Genomic DNA, 16,683 nt, shown 5'->3' on the forward strand with positions numbered 1-16,683 from the left:
TTAAAGAACAGTGCATCAACACAACATGACCACAAGTTTCTGTGAACTGAAGTAACGTTGTGGAGAACAGTGGACCAAAAATTCTCCAAGTCGTATAGTAAACAATTATTTTGAGTGTCCTCTAAATATAGTTCTATAAGTTCTTAAATCATGGGTGGAGTGGTACTTAGATTTATACATGTGGCTAAAATGATAAAATAAGTACGGTAATTTTGTTGTTCATCTGTTGCTGAAATTACTTAATTTTAAGATCTTCTAAGGACCAGATGTTTTTGTATTATATCCTAATACATAAAACCAATGAATTACAGGGGGGTGTACTTTCTTCTTCTCATGTACAATTGTCTGTTCTATACCTTAGGTGCTAATGTTTTTTTATATTTTCCTAAATAAAAGTAAAACTGGGATTTGGTGCATTTTGTGTCTACATTAGTTCTCAATTTACACCACATGAAATTCAGCAAACACCAACACTTTGTGTTATGCAAAGAATATGACTGTCTATACGCAAGTTCTGTGAAGTTTAATAAGAAACAATCAATACTTAGCCTACAGGTACATTGCTGGAAGGTTGAATTTGTTACATAAAACATTTCCAAAGAGCAGGATTTTAGAAAGAATTTATATTAAGATGCTATCCATTTCTTAGGCCCCTTCTACACTTTTCACGTGCTTGTTCTGCGTGTGCTTTTGATACGCAGAGCTTGCATTGCACTCTGACCCATTGTAATCAATGGGCTTTTTCAGACTCGCATTTTTTTCATGCACACACGCACATTTTTTTTAAACGCGCATTTAAATCTCAGCATGCAAGTTTTGCAAGTTTCGTGCGTGAAGAACGCACCATGCAAGTCTATGGACACACATCAAAAACGCATTGCACCCTGAGACCCATGCAAGTTCAATGCGTTTTTCATGCATCAATTGCCATAGAAAAGATAGACCCCTCAGCCCTGAGTCCTTTTCCCCCGCATTATCTGCACGTGAAAAACACATTAATATTGCATTGGAAATGCATTGAAAACGCGCATGAAAAACTGAGACACTGAACAAACTCTGACTAAAAACTGATTGAACTCTGATGCAAAATGTCAGTTTTTTGACCAAACACTGATCGCACCCTGATCAAACTCTGACGTGATCTGCAATGCAAGTGTGGAAGGTGCCTTAGAGTTCCCAAACACCAAGTTTTCTCGTCAATACTACATAGGGAGAAGCAAGTGAAAACCACTGATTACTACATATTTACCAGTAAATATAAACAACACAGATAATATTATATACTATATAAATATGATTGGTTAATAATGGGAATGTAACATGCATGACCTGCTTCATTTAGCCCTTAGTAAAAGTCATGGTCAGCCCTCAAACATGAACAAGGGCAATGCTCAAAGACGAAAGACATCACAGACAGGAGAATTATCCCCAATTACTGGAACGTACCATAGGCTTTAGGGGTTGCACAGCTATTTCTGTTCCCCAAGGAAAGTAATTGACAAGTGAGGAACGTTTCCCCATGAGGATGTCATCGTTATTTGACTTAATGTATCCTGACATTTCCCTTCAAACAGGAGGAAAGACACTGAGGCAGCCTGGCACAGAAAATAATTGCAGCATAAATTATTAGAGGTGCCGTGTAAAATTTAATTAATGATTCTGAGATTTGCCGATTCTGTGTTTGAGACAGAATCCTTCATCACTTCCATTCATGTTAATCAACTGATTTGGATTCCTGACTTAGCAAATTATATCCCAGTCAGAGGAAGCAAAAGGGAGTATGGGTTTAACGGGTTTTGGAAGCTTCCAGCCTCACATGAATTGATCTTTCCAGAATGAAATAAAAATTCTAACAATACAGTCTTCTAGACATCCGTGAATGAAGGTTGTGTATTACTTCTGTAGACTGTACACCGCTCCATTATTTGTCACCAGAAAGCAATAAGTGTTCATTAGTCGGCACAACTTTTTTTCTCAGTAAAGACAAACATGAACTTTTACTAGAAAGTTTCTCCAAACCACAAACTAATCGTAAAAAGGCAAACTCTTTTACCCTCTAGACATAAAAGTGAGGTAGAGTGGTCAGTGGAAAGAAGGTCCGTTTGGACAAGATTTTGGACCACCCAGAGAGATAATAATTGTTTCTGTTATGTTTTAGCTGCTACATTGCTATTTTATACAGTAGTATTATGTCTCTTTAATAAAACCGTCAACATAAACATAAGGAATGGTATAAATAAAGAGCAAGGAAACTTTGTAAAGTGAAACTAGAAGAGCAAAATAGGTAGAAGTACTGAAGTACAGCAACTACATGTGACTGCAGAAATGTAATTCCAGAGTATAAGTGCAACATAGGGAACACAAGCTGCTATAAGGAAATGGTGATGGCCTCCATTGTGGAAGCTCCATTTCCGTCTCTGTTATGTAACAGCCACTGCAAGCAGTGCACTGTGGCTGTCTCTTTTGTAGGAAAAGTCTCTGCAATCAGAACACTGAGGCTGTCTCTTTTGTAGGAAAAGTCTCTGCAATCAGAACACTGAGGCTGTCTCTTTTGTAGGAAATGTCTCTGTAATCAGAACACTGAGGCTGTCTCTTTTGTAGGAAATGTCTCTGTAATCAGAACACTGAGGCTGTCTCTTTTGTAGGAAATGTCTCTGTAATCAGAACACTGAGGCTGTCTCTTTTGTAGGAAATGTCTCTGTAATCAGAACACTGAGGCTGTCTCTTTTGTAGGAAATGTCTATGTAATCAGAACACTGTGGCTGTCTCTGTTATGGAGCACCTTTGCAATATGATTAAGAACATTTAGTAACGACAGGCACAGAAATGTCTAAGGTTTTTAAAATAAATTACGGTAAACAAACCACAATACATTAGGCATGGTTTCCAGTTAGTGATGTGCATTCAGCATACAACTGGAAACATAAATGATTATCGCTCAAAAGTCAGAAAAAAGACAGAAATCTTATGTGTATGGCTTCCCATCACAATGTTCCTTTGTCTGCTTAGCCAAACCTAACCTACTGTACATATATACAGGGGTAAGTTAAGACTGCCCCCCTTAACGCTGTATGAATATTATAGTCCCTACAAGTCTGGAATTCACATCCTACATCTGGGACTAGAATCAAGCTTCTTGGGGAAAGGTGGAAGTGTCCCTTCTGTTGCTTTCAATCTGTGGTTTCAGGACCTTTGGAGGACCTTCAAAGGTCCTGAAATGGCTCTTGTGTACATGTGTATTAAGAGCAGGAACAGATGTATGAGGATTTCATGGATGAATGACATTCTCAGTATAAAATGTAGTGGATGGCCATATGCCCCCTACAAGGCTTGGGCCCCAGGTTTCCGCCCGAACTGTGTATATATACTGTGTATATTTACAAAAAAACTGTTGAAGCTTAGAGCCGGGGTAGGGGGTATTTAGAAAGTATTAAAGATGGCAATATCAGTTTGTTTTGCCCCACTGAACTGTAACAGCATATAGACATTACTATTGTAGTAACTGATGGCTGTGGGGATAATGCAGACAGTTACTAGGCATTCATAGGAGCAGGTGACATTGCAGGAAAGAGCTGCTCTGTGCAGTTCCCATCTTTACAAGTCCCCAGGATCTAGCATTACAGTAATGCATATTAAGTAACAGCACAGCACAGCACAATCCCCCAACCTATGGAGTCTGCAAGTTATTTTAAACCTCAGTCTGTGTAACTCTCTGGCAGACACAAAGCAGAATTACCTATTTTCTGATGTGCCCAGGAAAATTGGAATGCCAAGGTCAGGATGACGCATTTCTGTAATGGAACACAACCCAGTCCTGATATCACAGAGGGTTAATACTTCTACGTTAACATTACTACTCATTTCAGCAATGAGAACTAAGAGTACACTGTGTAGTTCTCACTACTCTGTTTTATTAAAGCAAAAGGAAAAACATTTCAAAAGTTAAAACGGCCTGGGACATTTCTTAAACTGAATAAATGATAACTACCCGTAGCCAGTGATCTGGATGAGTTTGGTGCCCTCCACCCGCATACCATAATAATGACCTCTGCCTACACCGCTGATACCGATATTCATATGCAGTGGTCATGTGTTGTCAATATTGCAGTCTCTCAGTAAATAGAAACTGGCTGATGATAAGCGCCGATCAGAGCAGATGACTGCCATAGGTATTACTTTACTTTTGTTGTTTCAGAATTTCCTCTGCTATCAATTCGTAATCCCAGACAATGGGGGAGATTTATCATAAGTCTCTTAGAGAAGAACTGTTCTAGTTACCCATGGCAACCAATCAGAGCTCAGCTTTCATTTTCCCATAGCTGTTTATAAAATGAAAGCTGAGCTCTGATTGGTTTCCATGGGCAACTAGAAGAGTTTCACTTCTGTTAAATCTCCCCCAATGCATTTTTAGTTTAAAAAAATATATGCACTGTTACGTATGGTGCAGAGCCTATTGGAAAGTGCACAGCTTTTTCATTGTCCTTTTGTCTTAGGGGTTTTTATTTGGACTTATAGTGATCTCATAGATTGTAAGTGATTGTGATCAGGGCCCTGCTATTGTATCATTTTATTAATCTTTATGGATGTGTTTTGGGTTCCAGCCATCATATGTATGATACATGGAGGCTTACTCCATGGGTCTGTAACTATAAACTATGAGTTCCCATTCCATAAACAAATGTAGTACAAAAATAAAAAAAATAGAATACTTCTTCATTTATTTTAACTTAAAAGTAAAATCATCTCCAGCATTGAAATAATGCAGATTTCATTGTAACCTAAATCATATCTGTAATCTCAACCTCTTACTCTGAGGGTGATATGTGTCAATGGGGAAAGCATTGTGTGGTGCATGCTCAGAGCAAATTGACAATCTTAAAAATAGTATAATTTACATTTATATCTAAACACAACCTGAAAACTGTGAGGTTTATAAGAAAATTCTCCACGTAAACAATTATAATGTTGGATCTGCAGATGGTTTCATTGTTGGTTCCCTGGTGACATTTTAGTAACTGAAGGAAGTGGCTGTCTGACCATTGCTCAATAATATCAATGGTCTGTAACAGGGATACCACGTACAAAATTACAGTATATCGGTTTTTCAATGCAGGATGTCAGAAGAAAACAATAGTAGAGATAGCTAACATTTTCCATCTTCACTTTTTATGACATTGGGTTGGCTATAAATAAATAATACACGCGGGTCCTACTTATGGGATCCCCACCTATCCTGGGGGTTCCCTGACACCTTTTCTGCATTCTGCCTGAACAAAAGGGAGACAGCTGAACCTAGTTGATTGGTGCAGGAGCCCAGACATCCAATTCCTACCAATCTCCAATTATTGTCTTTTAACAGAAGTCAATGCAGGATGTCAGAAGATAACAATAGTAGAGATAGCTAGCATTTTCCATCTTCACTTTTTATTGAGTTGGCTATAAATAAATACTACATGCGGGTCCTACCTCAGGGATCCCCACCTATCCTGGGGGTTCACTGACACCCTTCCTGCACTTGGGCTGAACAAAGGGAGACAGCTGAACCTAACTGATCGGTGCAGGAGCCCAGACATCCAATTCCCACCAATCTACTAATGACTATTATCAGACAACCTTGATTAGCATTTCACTAGCAACAGACTGTACACTGCTCTACAATATGATTCACTATTATGGAGTCATATATTATTATTCTGCTATTAATACTTTTCTAAATCTAGGAGGGGAATAACTCTTTAAAAACATTTTAAAGACAATGAAGACTTTTGAAATAATTAGAAAGCAACTTTTCAAACAACTCCTGGGTCTGAAGTCTTAAAACAATAGGAACCAAGTTAAGAAAGTGAAAGTTGAAAATGTATACACATTTATTAAATTAAAGTTATAAAAAAAGATTGTTTTTTTTACTTCGTATGAGATTTGTAATATGATTTGATTCCTATCAGATGTTTTTCATCTAAATTATAGAATTACAACCATATAGACAGGTAATAAGATATTACACATGTATGGAGTCCAGCAGAGGAGCATATGTGACCCTCAATTCTGGAACCTCGGCTCTCCCTGGCTTTTCCAATATTGCCCTTAGTGTGATCTGAGCTTCACCCAGCTTTTGCTATAGGGACACATTTGCACAAATAAGGATTATAAATCAATAGCACACAGAGAAAGCATTTAATTTCATTGATATTTTATTGATGGGTAACAGATGTCACAGTATTAACAAATAGTTACAATGTTGCAATCACAGTGATGTGAGGAGGTTTCAGCTTCCATTCAGATTCATTACCACTGTCATTATTTACCTTTTAAAGTTAATCTGTTAAAGCGTAAACTTGTCACCGAATTGAAATGTTAATAGCAATGCAGACGGCACAGTTAATCTGAGAAAAATGTGTAACCCCCGCGCTGGCCACGAAAATAAAACTCTAAATTATTACAGCTGGCCTCTGAAAGGCAACTGGAGCTGAAAACACCACTTAATTTCCTTCATAAAAAACACTATAATTTGCATTTCAGCATAGATTTACTCAGTGTTTTCCTGCAATATATAACGCTACAGAGCGCACAGGAGTCTGCTGAAGCTAATGAAACACATCTTGGCCGAGCACTGAGCTGTTTCTGTGTAACCGCAGCTTAAAATGTTTATGACATGTGGTGAGAGCCGTGGCCCGGGCACATAAGACAATCGCTTTAGAAGCAACAGAAAACGTAATGAAATAAAGCAACGTAAAGGATAAACTCTCTTTCCATTTGCTCTATGTAGAAATCTAAGTATATCTGTTTAGATTGATACAAATTCTAAGATACTATTCACTAACCTGCCATGAGTAATAGGAGGATGAAGGGGCAGGTGAGACATGAAGCTGTTATTACATCTTATTCCCAACAATTATAGTTAACATTGAAATATATAAATAAAATAGGATTAGGTATGTATGTGGTTATTATTCAGCCGTGTCTGGAACAGTTGGGAAAATTAATAAGCAAAAATATGTTGCATTAGAAATTAATACAAATCTCTGTAAACGACACCAAGAGCTTATATAAATAGCCATCTTACAACTTGCAATAAAGCTCCCATATGTGCGAGTGAGGTTACTGTGACCCTGTATATCATCAGTCAGCTTGCTGGAGAGTATGGTCCACCTACATATAGTGGCATAGAGATACATAACATCCCTCTGGCACCACCATGCTATGCACTCTATGAATCACCTTAAAGTTTTCTGCACACTGTTCTTCTTTGTGCATAAAGTCTACTAGTCTTGGTGGCAATTTTGATTTCCATAGCATATCTGTTGCAGGTTTTTTTATGCAGATGTAGTAGATAAAATCTATGAAATATGTGAATCAAGCAATGTAGTCTATGTGGAAACTCTACAAGTCATTTAGTGCATAATGTCTGCAGGTCAAGGCTTATCATTATTTGTGGTCGAATATCACTAACTACATCCAATGACACTAATGGTTTATTACACTAATGGTTTATTGTTGACATTTCATTTTGAAAATTGTTAAAATAATTCATTTATAGATAAATAAAGTTCAGAGGGAAGTGTATTCAGATCACTGGGGCTCCAACAGATGAGACCCTCAACTTTTAAGAGGATCTGGAACCAAGGGTCTCCCAGAATCCTCCATGTGAATAAGGCACCAGCATGGTGGTGTGCTGGGTACTCCAAACAAGTTTATTGTTCTTCCAGGAAAGGAAATAGAGCATTAATCAGGAAGGCATTTATGTTTATTATTCTGCCCAGAATGATCACCGGTGCTTCATTCACCAGGAGGATTCAAAGGGACTACATATTCTCCCAATTCTTTGGAGTTTCTCATTGGTTGAACTCCTAGTGATCTGACACTAATCGCCTGTGGATAGAGGAGTTCACTGCAGCAGAACAACCCCATCGTGCCTGATCTGTTATCAGGTTGCAGAGACACTGGGGCATATTTACTAAGGGTCCGCGGATTGCATTTCCGTCGGACTTCCCGACGTTTTTGGAATTTGCACTGCTTTGTCAGATATTTAGAAGGGAATTGTGTTGCACCCAATGCACTTACATGCACCGGGAATAAGAAGGTGAACTCCGGCGGACCTGAGCGGGGAAGAGACACATGCAGGAAATCGAGCGCATGATCTTAGTGAATTGCGGCACAGTGCATTTCGGATGGACAATGCACATCGGGGACGGGTAAGTAAATGTGCCCCACTGTTGCAGTCTGAAGGACAGATGCAATGGTATGCTGTTGCCCAATATTGCATACTCACACCCTGTTTCAACAAAAAGGTCCATCTATACAATGCTAACTAATATCAAATAGGGGCTGGACAGCTCCTTTATCATTGAGTTATACAAGTTATGCAAATTTCTGATAAACTTTATGGGGGTTATTTATCATACGCTAGTGCTAGGTTCGCCAATGTTTGATGCAATCCCTTTTGGTAAGAAAGATTTATAAGAGGCTCTGGCTCTTATAAATCATGGCTGTGGCGGCTGTGATCGTGGACAATTCTAGGTCAGCCCCCACCTGGCCTAGAGTTACGTCTTACCCTGTGCCCGTTCAGCCTTGAACAGGTGTAGGGTACAGTGACTATGCCAGCCCAGTCCACTGGCAGCTGTACACCCTTCATACCTCTCCAAGGAGTAAATAATCACGATTGTTGGCATTATGTTACAGCTCTATAGTAAGCTTTTAGAAACCCTGCTTTAGTAAATATCAGAAGTATTCAAATTCATGGTGGCAAGTAAAGTGCCAGTTTTTCCCATTTTCATGTGATGCCTGTGTCCTGTTGTCTTCTTGATGTTTTTTGTAGAAATTTCATACACATTTATGTAACTTTTGCATGCTTTGGTTACCAAGCTTGGTTACCAAATGCTGCTGTTGAAGGAGTATACTCATCAATGATAGTAAAAAAAGTACCTGTGTGAGAAAAATTTCCCATAAATGTAGCCATGTTGTTCCTTTGAAACAAGATTGTTTTTCTTGGATATGGCCAACTGCTTTTGGCATATGAAATGTCTAGGAGTTACTGTCCCAAAGCTGCCCTTTGGTGATTAATGCTGAATCCAGGTGGTCAGTTAGGGCTCAATAGCGCATGTGTGGCTAGATCTTAATGGATAACATGGCTACTTTTACAGGGAAATTATCATCACACAGGTACAATTTTGTAATTTGCATGCAACTGAAGAAATGTATGCGTATGCCAGATGAATTGAATTAAAGGTGAATGCCCCGATGGGAAACCCGTTTAAATTTTAAGCTGCCTTGCCCTGACTGCAGGCTGAAGTTATATAGTATTTGATGGATCCATTATATTATCCACAAATAAGAGTATATATTGAAAAGTGACAGCTTTAGTATATGACCAAAATAATATATCTTATAGTTTACAATACATCTATGTATGGATCTGTCTACACTTCCCCCATTAATATAGACCTCTAACATTTTAGCCCTATCATGAATCTATACAACAAAGTCCATAGTATGACCTAGTAAATATATGTCCGGCACTTTCCTTACAAATGCATTGCAAGGCCCAAATCTCCAGAATCTTGGAGGCTGTGATTCTTTAATTATATATAATTTGTGAAAAAACATTGTGAACAAATGAAATGCATTTATTCATTTTAATCTCAGCTTTTCTGAGTTTAGGAGTCTAGTGGGTGGTGTTACTTAGTTATTATTGTATGCATATTTATACATATAGAGCTGTCAACCACTGATAGTCCTGCCCCATGATTTAATGACTGCTTTCAAGCATAAAAATTAAATGTGACAGTTTACACTGAATTTCTTCCCCAAAAACTACTCTCTGCTGACTGCAGATTACAGTACATTGTCATAGGGACAGATTCACTTTAAGTTTAGCTGCTTACCAGATTAGAAGTGCTACTTCAGGTGTGTTGTGGATTAATAATATATGATAATATACATATAGAAATTGTATTTCTATAAGAAAGGAATATGTTTGTGTTTGCGCAGTCCAACTGAATTTTGCTGTTTGGCAGGTAATACATGTACATATGTTGCACAGACCGGAAATATGTCAGAAGTAAGCACTGTTTTTGTAATTTGCTCTTTTTTGTGACTATTTTCTTAATATGACCTTTTCAAGCTTGCCAGAAGCTCCATATGTCTTACTTCAAGTGCAATCCCATCTGAAGTGTAGAACTGTTTAGGAACATAGTAGAGGTCAGTAGAACCATTGAGACTGCTGGACAATAAAGTCACTGGACTCCAAAGCTGGGTGCCTGGGATCTACAAATCATGAGAATGGGACCCCCAGTGATCCTGAGAAAGGGGCTACCTTTCTGACCTATGAGCAGAGCTGAAGGACAAGCATGCTTTCTGCTGCTCAATTGCATTCTATGGTCAGATATTGCAGAACAAAACAAGATGAGGGGGATTTATCAGAGGTGTCTGAGAGCAGAACTGTTCTAGTTTTCCATGGCAACCAATCAGAGCTCAGCTTACATTTTATAAACAGCTGGGGAAAGTGAAAGCTAAGCTATAATTGGTTTCCATGGGCAACTACAACAAGTCTGCTCTCAGACACCTCTGATAAATCCCCCTCATCCTGTTTTGTGCTATGTTCTGCAATATCTGACCATAGAATGCAATCGAGCAGCAGAAAGCATGCTTGTCCTTCAGCTCTGCTCATAAGTTAGAAAGGTACCCCTTTCTCAGGATCACTGGGGGTCCCATTCTCATGATTTGTAGATCCCAGACACCCAGCTCTTACTAATGACCTTGTTTTCCCATTAAAAAACTTGTTTGCTGTTACATTACTACCAATCCCACTGCTCGGTGAACCGCTTCTAAGCAAATCAATATTTGGAGCGGGGTCCAGTCTCAGGGCTTTTCTGACATTTTCTGTGGTGTCCCTAAACACCCAGGAAGTTCAGTTCAGTGTGTGATTGTTATATTGTCTTACTAATAATTTGCAGGTGTCCAGCCTTACCCATAAAACCATGTGGCCATAGGGCACTTTGGTGGGCAGGACTTGGCCTTAGATTTTTCTTCTTATTGCTTCAGATGTAAAGAATATTTGCCACTGTTTCCTTCCACATAATAAACCTAGTCACTGGTAGTTTAACATCTTGGATGCACTCATGTATATAAACCGAACTGTATACTCTCTTTTGTTCGATTCCAAGTATCGAAATACACACTCAACAACATATACCATATCTTCCAATACATACCACAGACGGAGAGACAAAAAGAGGTTTAGACATGGCCTTTCCATGGGTTCCAATGCATATCTCATATATAATAATGTGCAGCACACAAGTTACATTGCCATATCTTTATTGGTAAAATGATTTACATTCTTTGATACTTGACCCAATCCATCAGAAGGACAATTCTTGTAGCTCATAATAATCCAATCCTTTTGCCCCATCATTTCACAATTAGATATATATTTTAGCAGAATTATGACTCATTTTAAGTATTAGATTTCTGTTAAATGCACAGTGTGGTAGCATAGCAGAATCCAGGATCTAGTGCTATGGATCTGAAGATATCTTTTATACTTGAAGACACCTGTGTGTCAGCAGGAATCATCACAACCATCACAACACCACAGCAGGAACCATCAATAAAACCATTCATCATCAGGATGTCCCATAATTCTATTGGAACATCTATCTGGAGACTGATGAGATAAAAGCTACATCATTCAGTCAATGTACATTACATTAAATCCTTATCAGAACAGTAGTAGATGGGGTACATCAAGAAACAGACAATCCTTCCTTCAATATAGCCAGATTTCCAGAGCTAGAATAAAATATGTATTCTAAGACACTCAGGTTACTCAACATCTAAGTCTCACTTTAAAATAAAAGAAACTCAATATTTAGTTTGGTTGAATAATACAAAAAACTTCCATTTCGACAAATTTAAACTTTAATTTGAGTTTACTGCCTATAGGGCCAAATTCACAGCTTTATGTATACCTCTTTCCTTTATGGTGACAGACCGTGAACATGGTTATGGTTAGTCAACCGTGATTGTTAAGGGGGCTTGTCACAGGGGGGCATATTGCATTATTTATGCCAGGTGCAAAAAAAGGGGCCTGAAACCCTATATGCAAATTCTCACAGGGATCACAGGAAGCCGAGATGTGAACTGAAGTAGGTAGGACGCAGGTAATTAATAGTGGATTTCCTTCCTCATTATCCCTTTGGAGCAATCACAGATTCTTGGACCACTATCTAAATTATTTGGGTGGGGGTGGTGGAACGCATCTGTCTTATTTTGTCAGATTTTGAATTGACGTGTACTTTAACCTCAGATCAGAAACTTTTCCTAAACACCCTGTCCACATCTGTATTTGGTGTTGCAGTTATATATATTCAGTTATTTTTTGCTTTATCTTTAGATTTACTAATAGAAATCTTTAGTCTATTTAAAAATGTATTTTATCATTTCCTTGTAGCTGGAATCTAATACCCGATCTGTGTCTTTTGTGTGCAAAATACTGTAAATATTGCAATAATTGAGGACATAACTATACAGGCTAGAAGGGGTGACGGGTAAATCTGTGTAATAAGCTTCTGCTTTGGTTTAATGATTTGTGCTGGTTTCGTTTTGATTGCCAACGGCGGGTGAATAGTCAGCTACAACCGGTCATATTGTGCCTCTGTACAGCAAGAACTGCACCCGGGAGACTAGATCACTGCTCTCATTCCTCTCGTTTCTAAGACGTTAGACTATCCGAGTCCTGGAAATAGAGCAAGGATTATACACAAAGAAATAGCAGGCCCAGAGGAAAGAATAATGGCCTGTAACCCTTTGTGTTCTACTACACCGGTGATCTTTTCAATCCCTTACAGGAATGAGAATAATTTTGCTGCCGCCCACATACAGCAACCTACATTTTTATTCATAATTTCAATTAATTTTGATGGAAAACACAAATACTAGGCTCATTTTCATACAGCCATAGCAACCATATTACTGGTACATATACAAGAATTACATTCTTTTTACTTCTCTTGAATAACAGAATTTCTGAACTTTGAAGTTACTTTTTTAATGATGTAATGATCTTTGCACTTAGTGGGATGTAGCCAGGGACTTGGAAGTCCAGACGATGCATTTTCCTTTGCCGCCCATCTATGGGGCTTCTAATATTAATAATCAGAACTGTTATAGCTCAGTATACAGCTTGTGCACCTACACTTGGATACCTGTTCTTTAGCATCTGTACTTCAAAAAGTAGCATTGTAGTGAATAAAATAATATATAAACAACTTTTTAACATGTCCAGATAGTTACAATATTACCTCTAAACTCTGTATCTCTTACAAATATGTTCAATAATAATGAAACAATATTTCTATCCATGTATACTGTATGTAATAGCACTACAACTGCCAACCAACTGCTACATATATAGATAACATTGTTTTTAACTTTCTTAATACCGTAAAAGTCAATTCTTTAACACCTTGATGCAGCTCTTTACTACATGATAGAGACACATGGTTCCAATACAAATTATTGGAATCATAAAGCTTTGAAGTATAATATTTCATGCAATAGAGGGACATTTTAAATATATGTACTTGTGTTTAACACCCACCTAAAAGGCGCTGTCATATTTGGACAAAAAAGAAAACATAAAACAAACACAAACTAAGACCTGTAGCACTTTAGAACATTTTCTTAAGGTTTTCTGGCTGTTGAAAAACTATAAGTCCCAGCATGTCCTTATAGTTTTGAGCCTATGTTTTTTGGGAAAACTGCAAGTTTCAGTTTTAGGGCCTCTCATATATTACAACTTCTATAATGCTCCATAAGAATCTGTAGACCCAGGATAGATAAGGACAAAATACTCTACAGTTGAAAACAAAAGGATAACTTTTTGCAGACTTCATTACCCATACCAGTTGTCTAAAATCAATTGTAATAACAGACCCTTGCCCTACTATCCTAAGATTCTCATCATACACTCAGCGATTTAGAATTCTAGTCCCAATTCCCACATTATTTCACACTCGTAAGTTAAATCCTGCTGCTTTCATACACTTTGTCATTTACTTTATGTGCGAGGGCATGAAGCTCAATACTACAGCCACACTCAATGATATGTAAAGCAGCTTTGTAAAATGTATTATTCCAACTCATTAGCCTCATTGACGTATCAGTGGTAGGGTAATCCTACAAAATGCCACCCATGTAGTCAGCAGAAAAAGTGTTCATAGCACAAGTGTAAACTGATGAACGAGGAAAGTTTTGGAAAGTTTTTTATTTCCCCATTACTCACACATCGGCTCAAAGAGCAAAGAAGGTATCACAATATATTGTACCAGAACAGAACCATCCGGATCTCCAGACCCCTACCCCACCACCAGCAGATGAAACCGAGTCCACAGCTAAACAACACTGTTTCCTTCCTTCCTAATTGCTCCAATTAAAATTCTCGTCAAAAATGATTACCACACTACCCATCTGTAGAATGCAAATGAATGCTGTTTACTTTGTATTATCACAGATAAAAATCTCTATATAACAAAAAATGGCTGTTATTGCCGCTCAGTGGGTTCTAGTAAGAAACTTTGATAGGGATAATAAATTATGGTTCACAGACCTGTTCACAGTAACAAACTAGGAGTCAGAGGCCTTCACTTTACTGCTCTGTTCTTGGTCGCTGTGATCCTCTCTTAGTAATATAATTATTATTGTTGGTTATTTTTATATCAGAATGGAAAGTTGGTTAACAAATTGAAAACTGGCAATTTTATTTGTTTTTCCATTAAATGAACACAACAAGGCCATGTGATGAACCTGACAATGATCTCTCGCCTATTATTACAATCAATTTTATATGGGAAATTAAGTGCGACACATACAGAATCAATATTGAAGTCAATTAAACAGTGAACATCAGGGGATGTGACAGCACTCTATTAAATTTAATCTCAACCTCATCAATTTCTGGCCTATAACTATATAAATAATAGCGCATCACAAAGGGTAGTACAGGTTACGCTCTAAATATTATCTTCATGGTACATTTGCAAAAATTCAACACATTTAATTGTAATTGAACTTTAAAAAAATAGCATCTAAAAACACATTTAAGTAGGGAAGTTGAAACTGCTCAGTATGGGATTAGCCAGACTTAATTAAAACAACATGACACAATCCCAAATGCCTCCATAGATGATCCGGATTCTCAAAACAATGAGTTAAAGCCTTCACTCAAAACACTGGAGTAATGTCCGAGTGAAGCGAGGATAGAGAGGCAAATATATCACATCAAAAGTCCAGACTAGAAATAGAAAGTCCTCCAGTTATATGGGGAAATATCTATTACCAAATAATTGACTCTACACAAGCTCTATGCAAATCAAGGGATGCAAACATCACACTCTGAATAATTCAAGAGCTTGCACAACGCATCCCAGGCTTACCAGGATCCAAAATAGGCTTTTTTTCATATAATACACATGCCCAATAGTGAGCGAGGATGTGCAGGGTTAAATCTAAAAAACATTAACAAACATTCACTACCTACATCACACATTAATGTAAAGCACCACATTCACCATTGATCATCTGCTCTTGTAACTTCAAGATCCCTCTGAAGAAATACTAAGTGTCAGCAATAAGCCCCCATCGTACAATACACATCACACATCACAATATCGGTGCAGCCTCTCCTGTTTAGCCCTTCATTGCAAATACACCAAGTCCCAAAAAATGAGCAGAAGATTCTGAAAAAAAATTCTCTCACCAAGAAATTTTTTAAAAAAAAATAGTTAATGAATAAAAAATATTTCAAAATAAAAATCTTCTTGCTTCAACTTACAAAATATTCCTTATATGGGCTAAAAATGTCTATTAAAATGAATGAACTTGTGTATATATGTGCATATAAATATCTGTGTGTACATATAAATATATGTGTACTGTAGGCTCTCACTTATAGCAAAAAAATATGTATGATGTATCAGTGTAGAAATAAAAGCATGTTAAAATGTACATGTAAATATATGTAAATATGTGTGCATGTGTCTATAGAAATCAATGTGTCGGCTCGGGTGTGAAATCCGCGCTCGCATAGATCCGGGCGTCGAGGAGTGATTGTATTAGCAGTTAAGGTTGCCCTGTGTTGCCGCCTCCTCCTCCTGTGCCCTGTCTGTATGAAGAGCTCCGGCTATGGGACTGTAAAAAAAAAAAAAAAAAGAGAGAGAGGGAGAGGCGCACGCTGCAATGAGAGCGCACACACACACACAGAGGCTGCAAGCAACAACAGCGACGGCAGCAGCCCGCAGCCTGGAAAGCAGCTCCTGACATTGAGAATGAATGACAGCTTACCTGAGTGCCAATCTTCATCAGACTGACACTGGCGTGACAGCACAGCCTATACTTCCCAGCAAAGGCTGTGACGTCACTGGAGGGGGGTCCGAGCACACGCCCCCTACTTCTTTTGCTTTTGGCTTTACATGCTGTCTGTTTATTGCTAGATTATTTGCGCCATCTAGTGGACACCCAAAGATCTCATCACTCACCCGCATTCCACAACTTGTTGTGACAGCTGGAAAAATGACTCGATATAACAGCAATTGTCAGTTCATTAAGAAAATGTCACAACTCCGATTTCAGCTTTGCATTGCGAACCTTACAAAAAATTATTATTATTTTAAATAAAACAAATTT

The 16,683-nt window shown here is 38.0% G+C and overlaps 1 protein-coding gene across 6 annotated transcripts in view; it reads right to left on the reverse strand.

Moving 5' to 3' along the window:
* PKNOX2 (PBX/knotted 1 homeobox 2) overlaps positions 1-16,420 on the reverse strand; it is a 305,145-nt gene extending 288,725 nt beyond the window's left edge. For all 6 annotated transcript variants that reach the window (XM_072156593.1, XM_072156592.1, XM_072156589.1 and 3 more), the window contains exon 1: positions 16,342-16,420. The gene's annotated coding sequence lies outside the window, so the exon portion shown is untranslated. The remainder of the gene's footprint in view (positions 1-16,341) is intronic.
* Positions 16,421-16,683: the final 263 nt, after the last annotated feature.

Source organism: Engystomops pustulosus, chromosome 6 (assembly GCF_040894005.1).
Source record: "Engystomops pustulosus chromosome 6, aEngPut4.maternal, whole genome shotgun sequence".
Lineage (NCBI taxonomy): Eukaryota > Metazoa > Chordata > Amphibia > Anura > Leptodactylidae > Engystomops > Engystomops pustulosus.